Source organism: Narcine bancroftii, chromosome 1 (assembly GCF_036971445.1).
Source record: "Narcine bancroftii isolate sNarBan1 chromosome 1, sNarBan1.hap1, whole genome shotgun sequence".
Lineage (NCBI taxonomy): Eukaryota > Metazoa > Chordata > Chondrichthyes > Torpediniformes > Narcinidae > Narcine > Narcine bancroftii.
The window spans coordinates 476,171,838-476,190,574 of NC_091469.1; positions in this window are offsets into that span (position 1 = coordinate 476,171,838).

Consider the following 18,737-nt stretch of genomic DNA (forward strand, 5'->3'; position numbering starts at 1 on the left):
GAAAGTCAGAAAGGATGGATATAGGCCCTTCAGCATAACTTTCCCACCCATATTTATCCCAAATCCTCTCAAACCAGCCTATGCAGTTATCCATTCAATATAATTTTTTTTTAAATATTGCAAGATTATCTGCCTCAATCACCTCCTCCGGTGCCCAGCACACATCCTCCGTGTAAAAAATGTTACTCCTCAGGTTCCTGTTAAATCTCTCCTCCCTCATCTTAGACCCTTAGACCCATGTCCTTTGTTTACCCGTTCTCCCACACTGGGCAAATCCTTTGTGTGTTCACCAGATCTACTCCACTCATGATTTTAAATGTAATGATACAACAAGGTAGAAACCTTGTTTTGGTTGCACGATTGGCGTAGTGGTTAGCGCAATGCAATGGCAGCACCAGTAATTGGGACTGGGTTCGACTCCCAATCCTGACTGTAAGGTACTGGTACATTCTCCCCGTGACTGCATGGATTTTCCCCAGGGTGCTCCAGTTCCAGCCCAATTACACTCAATCAAGATATCAACTCGTATATTTTGGGAGGGTGGGAGGAAATCAGAGCAACTGGAGGAAACCCCACACAGTTCAAAAACCCAGGTGCAGGCAACATCCTCATAAACCTTCTCTGCGCCCTCTCCATGGCATCCACTTCCTTCCTGTGATGAGGTGTCCAGAACTGAACACAATTATCCAAATGCGGACTGACCAAGGTCTTATATAGCGAAAACATTACCTCATGGCTCTTGAACTCAATTCTACGGTTATGAAGGCCAATACACCGTATGCCTTCTTATCAACACTATCAACTTGTGCAACAGGTCCTATGGACATGGACTCCAACATCACTCAGTTCGTCCTCCCATTGACATTGCACTTAACCGACTGAAATGAACCATTTCACACTTTTCTGGGTTAAATTCCATCTCAACTCAGCTCTGCATCCTATCCACGTCCCCATTGTAACCTCTGGAAAGCCTCTAAACTATCCTCAATACCATCCACTTTCATGTCATCTGCAAACTTACTAACCTATCCTTCTACTTTCTCATTATAAAAATCACAAAGAGGAGGGGACCCAGAACAGACCCCTGCAGAACGCCATTGGTCATCGACCTCCATGCAAAATACGAACAACCTGAAACCATCCTCTGTCTTCTCTGGGTCAGTCAAATCTGCATCCACAAATCAAAGCCTTGTTGGATTCTATGCACCCTAACTTTCTGAATGAGCCCTGCATGGGGAAACCACATCAAATGCTTTACTGAAATCCATACACACACCACACTCACCACTCTACCTTCATCAATGTACTTTGCTACTTCCTCAAAGAATTCAATCAGACTCATGAGTCACAACCATCCGCTGATGAAGCCATGTTAACTGTCCCCAATCACGCCATGTACATTTCCAACTAAATCATTGATATGGTGACAAACAGCAATGAGCCGACTACTGTACTCTTGGACACACCAATGGTCACAGGGAGGTTGGACAACTTAAGTTGTCTTCTCTGGAGCATCAGAAGCTGAGGTGTGATCTGATCAGTATACAAAATTATGGGAGACATAGATTGGGTAGACCAGTGGTTCTCAACATTTTGCTTTCCACTCACATACCCTAAGTATTCCCTGTGCCATCGGTGCTCTATGATTAGCAAGGGGTTGCTTAAAGTGGTATGTGGGTGGAAAGAAAAAGTTTGAAAACCACTGTTTTAATCGTCCTTAATTGACTCGTTATGTGCATGGTTTCAGAACTCCAAAGGAAATGGGCCAATGACAATTTCTCTCAAGCAAAATATTTCAGTAACAATTGGGCCTAGAGCAGTGATTCTTAACTCTTCCTTCCCACCTAAAGCAATCCCTTACTAATCACAGAGCACCGATGGGAGAGGGATTACTTAAAGTGGTATGTGGTTGAGAACTACTAGGGTTGACAGTTAGAATCCTTCCCCTGGTTAAAAATGTCACACACACATTTAAGGTGGGGGGTGGGGGCAGGGTGGAGGAGGGGGTGGTTAGAAATTTAAAGAAAGGCAGGTAATTTTTTTATACTGAGAGTGTTTTTTTATTTTAACAAACATTCAAAGATTTCAAGAAATCACATTAATACAATATTACAGTATTTCAGTGGCACGATTTTCAAGTTCAAATTATAATCTGGTCATCACTATCCAGAATGCACTCACACCCTTCTGGTGCCCACTTGTCCTAGAAATCCCCCAGTGTACTCATAGAAATCCCCCAGTGTACTCCTTCTCCAGGGACACATGGACACGTACATAACTCCAGAAGATGGGTTAGAAGTCAGCCTGGGCTAAACCCCCCCCTCGACTGTCCGCTTCCTAGACCCAGCTTAGCCAAGCCCAGGAGCAAACAGATCAGGAGATTCCCCTGAGCGACCCACTACCCCATCCCTCCCTCCCCTCCTCACCAGGTGACCGAAGATGAGGAATGTGGGACTGAAATGTAGCCAGAACAGGAGGAGCAGTCCCTTCAGGTATGCAAATTGAGGCTGCAACTCCTCACACTGTATATTCATGGTGCTCGGTCTGCAGAAGTTGCTCTAAGTTGTAATTTGTCTTAATTTGCTTGCATAACATTAAGCTCCTAAAACAAAAGACATACTCCGTTTTCATGCCCAGTATATATTTTCATGCTTGCAATTAATTTGGGCATCATGAACAGCACAGATATTATGAGCTGAAGGTCTGATCCTGCACTGTACTGTTCTACATTTCAAGTCTACACTCAGAATGCTCAGAATGTTAGGGATTTTACAGTATGGCCCTTGACTCACAGATAATTAAAGGAATGTGGTCAAAAGCAATTAATGTTGGAGTCATTAATTTCCAATCCCTCTCAGCCTCAAGTGATTGATAATGAATTTTTTTTCCCTTGTTATGTTTTTAAATATTACATTAAAAAAGCAGTGCCTTTTCCCAGGGCAGCTGTTAACATTCCTCTGAGAACAAGGGCAAAAAAAAAGGGAGAGATTTTGCCGACAAAAGCAAAACCGGATCCAAAGTGGTTCGAGGTAATTAGCAGGAGAAAAAGTGAGAAGATTAGAAACAATGCAAATAGGGAAACATGTTAGAAAAATCAAAGAAATTACGTTTAACACAGACACAAGAGAGTGCTGGAATCTGGAATAAAAAACCAAGCACTGGAGGAATCCAGTGGGTCAAGCAAAGTTCTGGGTCAAGACCTGAAGTCCAGATCTCGCTTGACTCCCAATGCCTTGGAAATGCGGGCCAACATAATAAAAGACTCATCCCACCCCAGCCACACTCTCACACCCCACCAGATTCAAGGATTGTTTCCTTCTCTTTGCTATCGGACAACTTAACTCTGTTCAAACTGCAGTCTTCCTCTCTGTAATGTGTTTTGGGATAGCCAGCAAAAATGCATTTTCCCTGTACCTGGAACTTTTTTTATTTTTTAAATGTTAGACATACAGCAACGTATGGCCCATTTTGGCCCACGAGCCTGACTGCTTCATTTACACCCAATTAACCTACACCCCTGTACCCCATGCAGACACGGTCAGAACGCACAAACTCCTTACTTGAACCTCCCAGTCTCGTTCGCTGGCACTGCCACTAACCGCAATGCCAAACGTGTTGCCCACGTGAAAGTGACCATAAACTTGAGCTCCTGATGCAGAGTTTCGACTCTAAGTGTCTCACTGCTCCCTTTGGACAGAAGGTACAGAAGCCTGAACAGTTTCTAGGTTCAAGAACCGTTTCTTTCCAATAGCTATCAGGCTTTTGAACCTCCTCTTGTTATATTAATCACGGGCTGCTTCAATACCACTAAACGACTGTCTGCTCTGTTGGAATATTCACTAGCTGAATGTTTATGATTTATTATCTATTTATTTTAAATTCAATCGAGTATTATAATTTTTACTTGTTTGTGTGGCAGCAAGTGTGAATGTTAGTGTACAATGTATATGTCAATTTGAAAAAAACAATCAAGCTCTTTCCTGCCCCAGATTTTGCCCCACTGAGTTCCTCCAGCAAACTGTTAAAATTAAAAATGGTGGCAGAAATTTGACATTTATGAAAATGATATGCAAGCAGTAATGTTTCCTGTGAATCTTGTTTTTTTTAAATTCAGAATGTGGAAATAAATTGGAGGAGTCTCATGACCAGGGAGGTTGGGAGGGTAATCCTTGAGGCAGAGATCGATAAATATTTGAAAGGTACTTGAATCGAGGGTGATGGGGAACTGGTGGTGAAGAGGAGTTGAGACCAGCAGAGATCAGCCAAGATGATACTAAATGACGGAGCATGCCACTGGCTTCCTCCTGCTTCTGTTTTCCTGCGTCCTCGTGTGGCAGTGGCCAATACCAGAGGACGTCTGTTTAAGTTGAGTGGAGGGAAATTTAGGGTAGACATCAAAGGGTAGGCTTATTACCTGGAGAGTGGTGGGTACCTGGAATGCATTGCCAGGGCTGGTGGTGGAGGCTGGCATGAAGGGGACATGGATGCAAGAAAAATAGGGGGTTTTGGACAGTGAGAGAGGGAAGAGTTATGTTGTAGGTTGATATAGGTCAGCACAACATCATGGGCCGAAGGGCCTGTATGTGTTGTGATGTTCTATATTCTTGAAATTGGGTTGCTGGAGCTGAGAAGAACAACTCCAATAGACTGTCACTGTGCTGCCCTAAATGATGCTAGAGATAGGAACTCCAGAACTTCAGGTGAGGACAGTTGTTGGTGATGTGATGGAAATCAGAGCTGAGTAAGATCCCACAGAGCGGCAAAGTTAGCATTGTGCTTAGCGCGGTGTTATTACAGCAACTGCAGCCCGGTTTCTAATCCGTTGGTGGCTGTAAGGATTTTGTACACTCTCCCCTGGTCTGCATGGGTTTCCTTCGTGCGCTCCGGTTTCCTCCCACCCTGCAAAATGTATGGGGTTGCAGGTTAATTTGGGTGTAAATGGCCACAATCGACTTCTACTGTGTTGTAAATAACAGAGATCACAGAGGAGTAAAGGACCAGTATGGATAAAAGATCCCAAAACGACCCATTTCTCGTCATGGATCCTGCCTGACCTGCTGAGATTCTCCAGTTTCTCTTGGTTCTCTTACTTTACTGGCTGTTGCCTGGTTCACTGTCTGAAGTGGTTTCCTACTGAACACTGAGATCACTTGATCTCCAGAACGATGATGGCCAATCTCTTGGAGTACGGCATTCTGGCAAAATCTTCTCGCCATTTTCTCCCAGTCCAGATTTCTCCCTGCTACGTGTCTCCCAGACAACATAACCCTAACTCTCCCTGGACAATGGATAGGAATGCGATACTTCCCCTCACTCCACCCTACCCCTGAGTGATTTGCCTTTACTGCTGGCAAGAGAAGAGCATTCTGGCCAGTGGGCAAAGAGGTTGAGTGAGATTGCAAGGAACCCCAGAGACAAGACTGCTCACTTATCCTCAAACCTGACTTGGATGAACTAATTAAACAGAAGTGTCCTTTTCCATTGCTGGTGGCTGCACATAATTGCCACTTTCAGGTGGCCACAATACCCGACTGTAAAGCAGCCTATTGTACTCCTATGTGGCTGTCGGGTGGCCACCTGAAAGTGGAGAACCCGGCCAGGAGATTTACCTACCTAACCCTTCTCCTGTAGGTATAATATCCTGCTGCATGAATCCCCCGTTGCAGCTCAGGTAAAGCTGCTAGCAGCTTTCAGGTGACTAGCAGCAGGCAGGCTGTTGACAGTCAGCTGACGACCTGCCAACAGCCACCCTCCCCGCTGGTGACAGCTACCCTCCCCACTGCCGACAGTTACCCTCCCCGCTGCCGACACCTACCCTCCCTGCTGCCAAAACCTAGCCTCCCCGCTGCGGACACCTCCCCTTCCTGCTGCAGACTGGGAAGAGCGTAGGGAAACATTTCAAACAATATAATACTCACACCAGCTGTCTCAAAACATTGACTCATTTAATTATTTTGACAGACGTCAAGAATAATACCACGCCATATTCGTCGATGTATTTGGCTCAATCTAATTCAACACGCCATGTTTACTTTGGAATGCTTATTGATAGGCTGCAAGCAAACTTTCCGAATTGCTCTTTTATCTACAGAGCAGCAGTCCAATTATTGTAAAGGGATGTTTCACTCTGTTCTTCAGCTCCTCCCTGAATTTCCTCAGAGAGAGTGTTCGTGCAGGTACAGAGAAACTGCAACGTGTACCCAATTTGCTGCAGAATAAATGTCCGAGTATTTAGGTATCTGTCAGTGTAAAAATAATTTTGAGCTTGCCATGTCACGTTATATACAACAAAGGGGATCCACAATAAAATAAAATTGGTTGAGAGACCAAACATATTGACCGTCTCTTGTTATCCACCTCTCAGTCCTTCTTGTTGGTGCAGTTGTACCGAAGTGCCCGATGCACATTATTCACGGCCATAATATAATTAACTGTCAAAGCGTTGAACATAGGAACATAGGAAGTAGGTACAGGAGTAGGCCAAAAATGGCCCATCGAGCCTGCTCCGCCATTCAATACGATCATGGCTGATCTAATTTATGACCTAACTCCACCTACCTGCCTTCTCCCCATATCCCCTAATTCCTCTATCATGTAAAAATTGATCTAACCGAATTTTAAATATGTTTAATGAGGCAGCCTCAACCACTTCCCTGGTTAGAGAATTCCAAACATTCACTACTCTCTGGGAAAAACTATTTTTCCTCATCTCTGTCCTAAATCTACTCCCCCGAATCTTGAGACTGTGTCCTCTCGCTTTAGTTTCCCCGACCAGCTCAAAAAACCTTCCTACATCTATCCTATCCATACCCTTCATAATCCTCTATGTTTCTATAAGATCTCCTCTCATTCTTCTGAACTCCAACGAATACAATCCTAGACGATTTAATCTTTCATCATAAGTCAACCCCTTCATCCCAGGGATCAACCTAGTAAACCTCCTCTGGACCGTCTCCAAAGCCAGTATATCCTTCCTCAAATATGGAGACCAGAACTGGACACAGTACTCCAGGTGCGGTCTCACCAGTACCTTATACAGTTGCAACATTACCTCCCTACTCCTGAATTCAATTCCTCTAGCGATGAAGGCCAACATTCCATTTGCCTTCTTAATAACCTGCTGCACCTGCAACCTAACTTTTTGCGATTCATGCACAAGCCCTCCCAAGTCCCTCTGCACAACAGCATGCTGTAGTTTTTCACCCTTTAAATAAAATTCAGCTCTTTTATTTTTCTTGCCAAAGTGGATAACCTCAGACTTACTAACATTGTACTCCATCTGCCAGACCTTGGCCCACTCATCCAGCTTAACAACACAATAAAACCAATTGGCAATAAAGGCGTAAGGATCACGTAAAACAACTGGTACGCTTTCCAATACGATGAAGTGAAGTATTCATTTTTGATTGTGCAGCCCCATGACACGTCCTCAATGATGACCAATGGTAAAGTAAAAGGGAACACACCGTGCACAGCTCCTGCTCACCACAATCACCATGGCAGCAGTTGCTATTCACTTGTCGCAACATCGTTCCCGCAGCAGCCGATTACGTATTCTGATAAAGTGATCGTCCATGAAAGCAGAGGTGAGCCAAACGGAGCAGTCCGTGGCCGTAACCCTCTGGACTAATATTGTTGCACATGCTGGCGTTAGTCGCTGTGAAGAGGCATACCTGAAATGGGAGCACGGATCAGAGGAACGTTGATGTATCATATAAGGTCACTCTACTAATGCAGGTCAGACTTACAATAATAGAGATCTCTAAAAGTTTAAAGGCTAGCAAATTTTCAGCATTATCAATAAATTTAAAAATGGGAGTGTAAAAGCTTTCTTTCAAACCACAACATCAAGTAAAAATTAATGCAACATTCCAGACACTTAAAACTGTCAGATGGCTGCCCCTGCCCAGACTCGGGAGCTGGCCTTTGCTCTGCAGCCCCTCTCCCCGTTTCAGACCTTTCAGGTGGCAGAACACCTCCTTCAGCGCTGCCACCTGAACATCCCTTCGCAGACACCCGCAGGCTGCTCCGGAGCTGCATTCTCCAGGCGATTCCACCTGAAAGCGGCTAATGTTTCTGACAAACAACTTGAACGGTGCAAGTAATCAATCACATGGTTCAGACAAAGATGGTTATCTGCCCCTTGAAAATGCTGGCATGCACCATTGCTCTAACTGGATTACAACTGATTGGATATTTTGTCCTGTTGTGCTCTTTGATCTAACTGTACCTACAATGAGGAATGGCTCCTTCCCTTGGAGCTGAGGGGAGGAGGGGGAGTAGTAACTACAATACTCACCCACTCTGCCGGGAGGTATGAAAGAATGCAGCCAGTCTGTTGGGAGCAGAAAACTCAGGGGGATGGGAGGAGTGGGTCAGATGATCAGGAACATATTTGAGCATTTCTCCAGAGCCTGGGAACGTCAAGGCCTGGTGTTTGAAGCATTTTTTTCTGATGCTCTATAGCAAATCAGTGCTCTGTAGTGAAAGCATTAAATCAGTTGTTGATACATGTGATAAATAACAATCAAGTTCAATTCAGTGCATTTTTATCTCTGCCTCGAGTATGGAAATGAGTTCAAAAAGGTCAGTTAATGCTTCGGGTCTGCTTGCCCCAGTCAAAGTAGGAAGAAATTACACAGTGTGAAGGAATTATGCTATTATTAATCTTTAGTTATAAAATTTCTCATTATAGTAAAGTTATTTTGTGGGTTAGACAGGGACAGAGAGAATCCATTTTGAGAGTTGCCATGTCCCCTATATCTAGGTGTAACCAGCTTATACCATTTTTAAGCAGAAGCTGTGTAAAATGCCATAAAACTGAAGTGATTGTCCATTGAAACTAATGACAATGACGTTTACTCAGAGATACACCCATGTACATAAGAAAGCCATCTGTGGGTTAGCTAAGCAGACAGCCTGGAAGCATTTTCTCATAAACTTTTGAAAGAGAGGAACTTCAAACAAAATCAGCATTGATGCCATTTCATGTAATTAAAGACAGTTCAAGGAGACATCTTTAATATTGTACTGGCTTCATCTGAAGCCAGAGAGATGCTGTAACCTCAGTGAACAAGGCCCTAATGTGGTCTTCTCCTCATCATGGGAAATACACAAAATCAGTGGCAAAGAAGAAAAGCCACTTCACTGTCTCTTTGCCAAAAGAGGGCACTTGTACTGCATATATTTGTAATAGAGACTTCATTTTGTCCTTGCTGTTGGTTTATTAAATCTTTGTGCGAAACACAGATTCTGAAACCTCCATGCAAGAGAGGAGATTTGTGGAAAATTATTCATGTGATGAAAGATTCCTCTGAAAACAAAACTACAAAGATTTGTGAGTTTGAGAACTTTTAAAGACTAAAAGTTTCAAAACAAAAGTTTTCTGAGTCTGAACTTTAAAATCATCTCTTCAGAATTATGCCTGAACTCTAATGGTTTTGGTTCATTCCCCCCCCCCCCCACCCTCACACACACACACACACACACACACACACACACACACACACACACACACACACACACACACACACACTTGTGCATAGTGGGGTTAAGTTTAGAGTTAAAAAGGATTTTATATTATTAATAATTATTAAGAAGTATTTTTGTCTTGAAGATACCATTGTCTTGCTGAATTTCTATTGCTGCTGGTCTATGTTGTAACACACAGGACCAGTTCAAAATCGCTTTGAATTGTATTCTTGACCGTGTGGGAGGGGAATCAAAATCTTCTGGAGAAAAATGGAATGTGCAATTTGCTCAGTAACAAGTAGGGCAGGCAATTATTTCTGGATCCAGCCGTCAGATATGAAAATTCAGTAAGCCACATCAAAAGTGTAAGATGTGTAACTGACTTTGTTCAGTAAGGCAAGTGCACAGAAGCTTTTCACACTCAATTAGAAAACTCCCCTAGTGAGAGAAATGAAGACAAAAAAAAGATTGCACACATGCATCGATTACCTGAACTTTACATGTTGATCATGATCTGTTGAAAAGAGGTGATCTTGCATGATCAATTAACTGTGCTGCATTTATGTTGCATTGGTACACACATTATTAAACCCATTGGTGGACATATCCACTTATCTTCTGAACACAAATGAAGTCTGTTCTGATGCCTTCAAAGAGCTAAGGAAGTATGAGATTCTGTAAATATGTTCTACTTTCCAAATAATTATTGCCAAGGCTTCAGTGCTTACGAAGTTAGGCCTCATGAGTGAAGCTTTTCCAGAATTTCAGGCTGGATGGATCCATTGAAAAACATTGTTATTCACCCAGGAGAATGAAGCGAGAACTGAAGAAATCTTAAGCAGAGTGTAGAGAATGTTCAGAAAGAGAAAATGCATCTTGCAGATGAAGCATGCATAAGCAATGAGGAATTTTGTTTACAATTCAGAGGGGCTTATGGACAAAAATGCTAATAGTCCTCTATTCTCTAATTCAATTCGATTTTACCTGATCCAGAGAGAAGAGATTTTCTCCTCCCCACACCCATCTCAATATGTCTGCCCATGACCTCATGCATTCTCAAACCAAGGCCACCCATAAGTTGGAGGACCAACAGTTAATATTTCATCTGGGCACTCTCCGACCAGATGGTATTAGCATCGAATCCTCTGGTTTCTTCCAGCCCACCCCGATTTTCCTCTCTTCCCTATCCCTCTATTTCTTTTCCTCCAGCTGTCCATCACTTCCCTCTCCAGTTACAGAGTCATATCCCCCTCTCACTCTTTGCTGATGTGCCCTCCCTCCCTTATCCATCTGGGACCCCTGCTCGTTATGATTTTCACAAATAATCTGGAAGAAGAGGCAGAAGGATGGGTCAGTAAGTTTGCAGATGACACAAAGGCTGAAGGATGTTGTGGATGGATCTGAAAATTGTTGAAGGTTACAAGAGGATAAGATGGGTGGAAAAGTGGCAGATGGAGTTCAATCTGGATAAATGTGAGGTGATGTATTTTGGGAGGACAAACCAGAACGCTGAGTACAGGGTTAATGGTCGGTTACTTAAGAGTGCAAATGAACAGAGGGACCTTGGGGTCTAAATCCATTAATCTTTAAAGGTCACCGCGCAGATTAATAGGATAGTTAAGAAGGCCTATGGGATGCTGGACTTCTTTAATAGGGGGATTATGTTCAGGAGAAGAGAAGTCATGTGGCAACTCTACAAATCTCTGGTGAGACCACTCTTAGAGTATTGTGTTCACTTCTGGTCACCTCATTATAGGAAGGATATGGAGAGGGTGCAGAGGAGATTTACCAAGATGTTACACAGATTAGAAAACAAGTCTTATGAGACAAGGTTAGCAGAGCTGGGACTTTACTCTTTGGAGAGTAGAAGGATGAGAGGAGACTTAATAGAGGTCTACAAGATTATGAGAGGCATAGTTAGGGTGGAGATCTGGCACCTGTTTTCCAGGGCATGAACAGCAAACACCAGAGGGCATATGTACAAAGTGAAGGGGGGGCGGAGTTTAGGGGAGACATCAGGGGTGTTTTTTATGCAGAGAGTTGCAGATGCCTGGAATCCCTTGCCAGGGATAGTGGTGGAGGCTGGAACATTAGGGACATTTAAGAAACTCTTAGGCACATGGATATAAGAAAAATAGAGGGTTACAGGATAGGGAGGGTTGACTACTTTTTTAAGGAATGTATGGGTTGGCACAATATCGAGGGCCAAAGGGCCTGTAGTATGCTGTAGTATTCTGTGTTCCACCTATAACCTCTTGCCAGTGGGCCTGTTCCTCCCCCTGCCCCAACGCCTTCACCATTTTATTCAGGCCGAGAAACATTGTTTATGTATCCTTATCTTTGGTATATAAAGTACGCAGTTTGACCTGCTGAGTTTGTCCAGCTTTGTGCTTTTGCTTCCACCTGTCCAGCCTGGCTCCAAGATCCAACCAAAATGTCAGCCAATTTTGGAGTTGACGTTGCCAATTGGCCCCCTGACTCATGCACTTCTGGAGCATTGAGTGATGTAGACAGCCCCTCGCAGTTCTCTGAGGAAATTCTTGGTGTCAAAGAAGGAGGCAGTGAATGACAGACTAGATCTTGTTATGGAGCTGCTTTGACAGTTTGTGCTATGGGTCCTTTTGAGTGCTTGGCCAAAAAAAGTCAAAAAAAGAAAGGTGAGAGATGGGAGGAAGGAAGCAAGCAAGCGAGGGGAGTCACAGTGGTACAGCTAGCAGAAATATGCCTTATAGTGCTAGAGACCCAGGTTCAATCTGACCTCAGGTGATGACCACTTGGGGCTTGCACCATCTTCCATTGATCACGTGGGAGCATTTCCTCTGGGTGCTCCTGTTTCATCCATATCCCTAATACATGTAAGGTTGATTGCCTCCAACGTGTAGGTATGTGGTAAAGTCTATTGGGACTCGATGAGAATGTGGGGAGAATTTTAAAAAGGGACAAATTTGCATAAAATAGCTGGTTGAGGTTTGACACAGACTCGATGGGTAGAAAGTCCTGTATCTGTGCCATATGTGCCATCCATTATTGATGAACACATCCATATTGGAGGAGAAACCATCTCAGCAGCACCCAGTCTTTTTAACACCTCCCAGTGTGTAGCTCCCACATATCGATTTTGTTTACCTATCACCACCAGTTAAAAACCATTTCCTTCACAAGAAGACTCATTGTAATGCAGGGATGCAAATGCTGCAGGGACCGAAATATTTATTTTCAGGCTCCACAATATAAAATTCTGAGCATGTATCCAGTGCCATGAAAAGTTTTATTCTCATGGTTCTGTTTCTGCATCAGGAAAGGACAGTAACAATAATCTCAGTTGTAACTTTGGTGAGTAAACCATCCTAATCCATCCGAATGTATCCACACTGTCTCCATGTTACAGCAGAAACCTGTCTTAATAATACAATTTTAGAAGATAACTCAGAAATGTAAAAACAGCCCAGAACGTTCTTGTGCTTTCTTTACACAGCAGTGAGACTAACTGGCATACCAAATCCATTGTTAAAGAGTCACACAGCATGGAGATGGGACTTTTAGCCTGTCTAGTCCATGTAACCATTTGGATTAATTCTATATTTAACAAAGAGCGTAATTTACACCCTATCAAAGTTATTAGAACCATAGAACCTTTACCTTTACCTTCATTAGGTGAAATCTGGTTGCCAGAAATCCAGAAGACCCAAGAAGACTTCTTGAAAACTCTCAAACTTTTTAATTGTAGTGGGCTTTTTTGTGTGCATACTTACATACATAAGCACCACAGAAGTCGCAGAAAAAAAAATCAAATAAATACTTATTTTATATGAAAAAATTGTTTCATTAATAAACTATCAAAATTTACCTGTTCATCTTTTCTTTATTCTCCTTAAATTTGAATTTAAAATGTACTGCCCGAGAATTCCGAAAATCCGAAGCGACCCAATCCCTGTGCAGTCCGGATTTTAGGATTTTTGCTGTATCTCCTTCTTCTGGAAGAAATCAGGACACCAGTGATACAATTCCTGCTCTTCATTGAAACAGAACCATGGGATTACTTGAGACAGCCAATAGGGCTACGCTTGTATCTCATCTAAAGAACAGAAGTTCTAAGCATGCAGCACAACCATGGTTACTCAAAGAATCACACAGTGTGGAAACAGGTTCCTCGGCCCAACTTGTCCATGCCGACTAAAATATCCTACCCACACTAGACTCACCTGCCTGTGTTTGGTCCATATCTCTCTGAACCCATCATATCCATTTATCCGCCCAATTGTTTCTTAAGCCTGCCTCAGCCACCTCCTCCAGCAGCGCATTCCATACACCCACCATCCCTCAGGTTCCTGTTCAATCTCATTCTCCTCACCTTAAACCTACGCCCATTGCTTAGTGATACCCTCATTCTGAGCAAAAGACTTTCTGTGAATCTATTCTTCTCGCGCATTAGTAGGACTTGGTTCCTGGGGGGCTTTGACCTACTCATTTTGGAGTCAGAGTTTCGAGTGTCCACCAACAGAACTTGTTTTTTTTTTAATTTTCTATTTTTCACACTATGAACCATATTGACCAAAATACACACAGACAGTTCCCTCTTGAATATGCACAGTGTCATTTTCTCCCCTTTTTCCCCCCCTCCCTTCCCTCCCTCTCTCACCCCCCCCCCCTCCCCACTCACTCAACGTTCAAACGATATGATACAACCAACAGAACTTGTTAAGGTACTGGCTTCTGATTTATTCCATCGGAACTTTATTTCAATAAAATTAGAAGCAGAGGAGTGGAAATAAACTGTGCACAGGGAGCAGAGGGATATGAACATAGAATTCCTCAGTTTCAGATAATGGGCACCCCTTCTCTTTTTTCATCTTTCCTTCTGATCCACAATTGTCCTCTCAGACACACCCTACTTTTCACCTCCCCAAGCCCAATTCACTTCCATACTGTCCAGTTTTGAAATTGAATTGTTTATTGTGACGTGTGCCAAGATCCAGTGAAATCCAGCCAAGTCAATCCTCAATGACCCATTCAAATTCATCATAGTTTTGCAACACAGAAGCAGGCCCTTCTTCCCAGCTTGTTCATGCTGTACAAGCTAATCCCATTTGCTTGCTTTTGGCCAATCTCCCTCTAAACATTCCATGTCCATATAGCTGTCTATGTGTATTTTAAACTTTACAACTGTACTCGCCTTTAATATGTCCTCTGGCAACTCATTCCATACACCCACCACCCTCTGTATGAAGAAAATACACCCCGCAGGTCACTTTTAAAACTTTCCTCCCCTCACCTTAAATCTATAGCCTCTTGTTTTAGATTCCTTTCCTTGGACAAATGGTTGTGACTGTTTACCTCATCATGGGCCCTCATGAATTTGTAAACCTCTATTGGGTTTCCTCCCACCACCCCCACCTTTTATCCATGGAGAACACTTCCTGTCTATCCAGTCCTCTTTCTAATCTGACCAACCACTCCTGTTAGCGTTCCCGTGAATTGTTTCGTATTTTTAGACATTCAGCATGGTAAAAGGCCCTTCTGGTCCACAATCCTATCAACCCAAATACACAAATTAACCTACAAACCCCATACATTTTTGAAGGGTGGGACGAAGCCAGAGCACCCAGAGGAAATCCATACAGACATGGGGAGAGCATTCAAACTCCTTACAAACAGTGCTGGATTTGAACCCTGGTCATTGGTGCTGTAATAGCATTGCACTAACTGCTACCCCCCCTTAATTATGCCCTTCTCTGCACCCTTTCCAGCTAAATGATATATTTTGCACATCTGAAACTACAAGATAAGGGAAAAAAAAAACATGTACGTATCCTTTAAGAGTGGAAATCTGTCACCTTTACCCAGCCCATGAGGATATAGGAGCAGAAGTGAGCCATTTGACCTGTCAAGTCCACTCTGCCATTCCATCATGAGCTGATCCACTTTCCCACTCCCCTGCCTTAAATATACCCAATGACCAGGCCTCCAAAAATTCCAGAGGTTCATTGCTCTCTGGCTAAAGAAATTCCTCTGCATCTCTGAAGTTCTATCCTTCTTGTCCTTGGCTCCTCTACTACCATGGGAAGCAACTTTGCCACATCTAATCTGTCCAGGCCTTTCAACACTCAAAATGCTTCTATGAGGTCCCCGCTTCATTCTTCTGAACTCATACACTCCAAGAACTGTTAAAACGTTCCTCATATGCCTCATCCCAGGAATCATTCTTGTGAATCTTGTCTGAACCCTCTCCAATGCCAGCACATCCTTTCTTAAATAAGGAGCCCAAAACTGTACTCTGTACTCCAAGTGAAGCCTCATCAACATCACATCCTTTCTCTTATATCCTATTCCTTCAGCTATGAATGCCAACTTTGCACTTTGCTTCAGCAGTTCAAAGTTGCCATTGCCAGCAACACCCATTTCATGTTATACAAAAAAGGAACTAATTCCTCACTTCTCCACTTTCAATAAACCTATGGAAAAGTTGAATGACTACAAATGCATAGAATTGGATTGAACTATTTTAATGCTAAATAGGCAGATTTTCAGTCACTGGCAAACATCACGGAATTGGGTTCTTCTCAGTTTGGGAAGTCATCAACATGGTTAAACTTTTCTCATTAGAACACGGCCTGCAGATTTCACTACCACTGCCACTTGCGAAGTAGGGCAGCAGTAATATCATGAACCATTGGAATAATCTCCTTAAGGTGGTGTCTGGGAGGGCATTGATGGTGTAAAGGGATTCTGAAGCATGATTGTGGTCAGCTCTGAGCTTGAGGAACTTGTTGGAACTTGGAAAAGTATGTACCTGATGAGTGAATATGTTAAGGAAGGCATCAGCTCACAAAGGCCTCTCAGTACTACAACATGAAATAATATAGAAGTAAAAGACGCGAGTGTGCAGACACTGGTTGAAGTAAAAACCCAATGCTGAAGAAACACAGCAGATCAAACAGGGTACTTTATATAGCAAATATAAAGACACATAACCAATGTTTCAGGCTTGAGCTCTTCATCAAGGTATGAGATAATAGAGCACAGGAACAGGCCCTATGCTGAACATCATGTCAAAATCAGGCTAAAACTGCTGCTTTCCCCTAATGGATATCCCTTCATCCCCTTCTAACTAAAAGCCACTTAAATACCAAGTGACATGTAGTGTAGCAGTTAGCAGGGCGCTATTACAGCCCCCAATGACATGAATTGATTCCAGCCCTGTCTGTAAGTATTTTGTACATTCTACACATGGCCTACTTGGGTTTCCCCTAGGTCCTCCAGTTTCCTACCACCCTCCAAAATGTACATGGTCTGTAAGTGGTATGGGTTTTAATAGCCGGAATCAATTTTACTTGCGTGGTAATTAAATTTTCAAAAAAACTTAAATTAGGGAAAAAAAATATTTCTTCTTGCTCTTGGCAGCCTGGTCCATGCATTCACCATTCTCCCTGCCTATTTCCCTTCAACTTCCTACCCCTCACGTTAAACACATGTCCTCTAGTGGGTGTTGCTTTTACCCCGGGGAATAGATTCTGACTATCCACCCTTAGATCTCCAATAAACCTTCTATTCTCCAGAGAAGACAACTTTTGTCCAATCTCTCCCCAGAAGTCATACCCTCTGCACCACATAACATTCTGGTTAATCTCTTCTCACCCTCTTTAAAACCTCCACACTCTTCCAGTAATGGGGCAACTAGAATTCAGCCATGTATACCAAGTGCATCCTAACCAGTTTTATATTGCGGTAATCTCATTTCCTTACTATTATACTCAATTTATATTATCTTACACTAGTATTAATACATACAAACTATGTCATGGTGCCTTTCAATTGTTATACACTAAACCCAGCAGCAGTGGGGTTTCACCAAGATAATGGTATTTTCAAAACAATAATTTTTATTATTAATTATTAATAACACAACACTTCTTACTTAACTCTAAATTTAACTCTAACAACCCCACTTATGTGCAAATATATGGTGTGTGTGTGAGTGTGTGCATGTGTGCATGTGCACGTGTGTATGTATGTACACGAGTATGTGCGTATGTGTGCATGTGTGTGTGTGCGTGTATGCATGTGTGTGTACATGTGTGTGTGTGCGTGTGTGTGTGCGTGTGTGTGTGCATGTGTGTGTGTGTGTGCATGTGTGTGTGTGTGTGTGTGTGTGTGTGTGTGTGTGTGTGTGTGTGTGTGTGTGTGTGTGTGTGTGTGTGTAAACCCAAACCATTACAATTTAAGCTTGATTGTGAAGAGATGATTTCTTTGTGCTGAAACCCAAAGTCTTTACTGCTGTTCAAAAACAATTACGGAGTAAATGTGAGGCATCAGACTTCTTTCAAACTCACAAATTTCCTGTAGAGTTGTTTTCGGAGAATTGTTTCTTTATACGAGTGATTTTCCTCTCTTGCATGGAGGCTTCAAGACTTGTGATCTCTGCACGATGGCTTCACAAACCCAGGCAAGGGTTAAATGAAGTGCCCATGTAGAAATGGACACAGCAAGACTGCCCTCTTTCTCTTAACGACACAGTCAGAAGCCATTAATTCTGTATTTTCCTTTTACCAGGAGTAACATAGAACAGTATCCCTCTGGTTACTGCATCTTTAATCGTATCTTACTTACAAGATGGCCAACTTCTTCTAGTTTCAAATGACTCTGGTTCAGTAATATGTTTCTCTGAAATGTCTCATCACATGATATCATTGCTGTTTCTCTTTGAAATTACTTCAAAGTCGCTTCAAATTTAAATGACTCTGATCTGTCTTCACAAGTCATGAAGCAAAGGGCCTGCTTATTTGAACAGTTGCCTCTGAGAAAACATCCCATTGTCTTTAGTTTCAGTGGAGAGCAATCATAAAACTTTTATGACTGTGTGTACAGCTTTCAACTGAACAATTAGAGGCTTCTTACAGCTGCCACTGATGGAGCCTCAGCGTAGCTTCCAACATGATGTAATATGTCTTTGTATATCTGTAAGTGTGCCCCTGAATCCAACTCACAAAATAACTTCACGAAGATAATATATTTTATCGCTAAAAATTAATAACACATTTCCATCACTTCAACACAAGACAATATCCATGAGGAAATACTTTAAATTTAGATAAGTTAAATGGCATTCAGCTTGATGAATGGTGATTGAAGTGTGAGTTAATAATGAAAGTTGTAAGTTGATCTGATTTCTATTGGTGATCCATGGGTACCTTGACAATACACAAAATATGATGCTGAGATATCATTAGTTTAAGATTAAATAATGACCAGAAGTATCCAGAGCAATT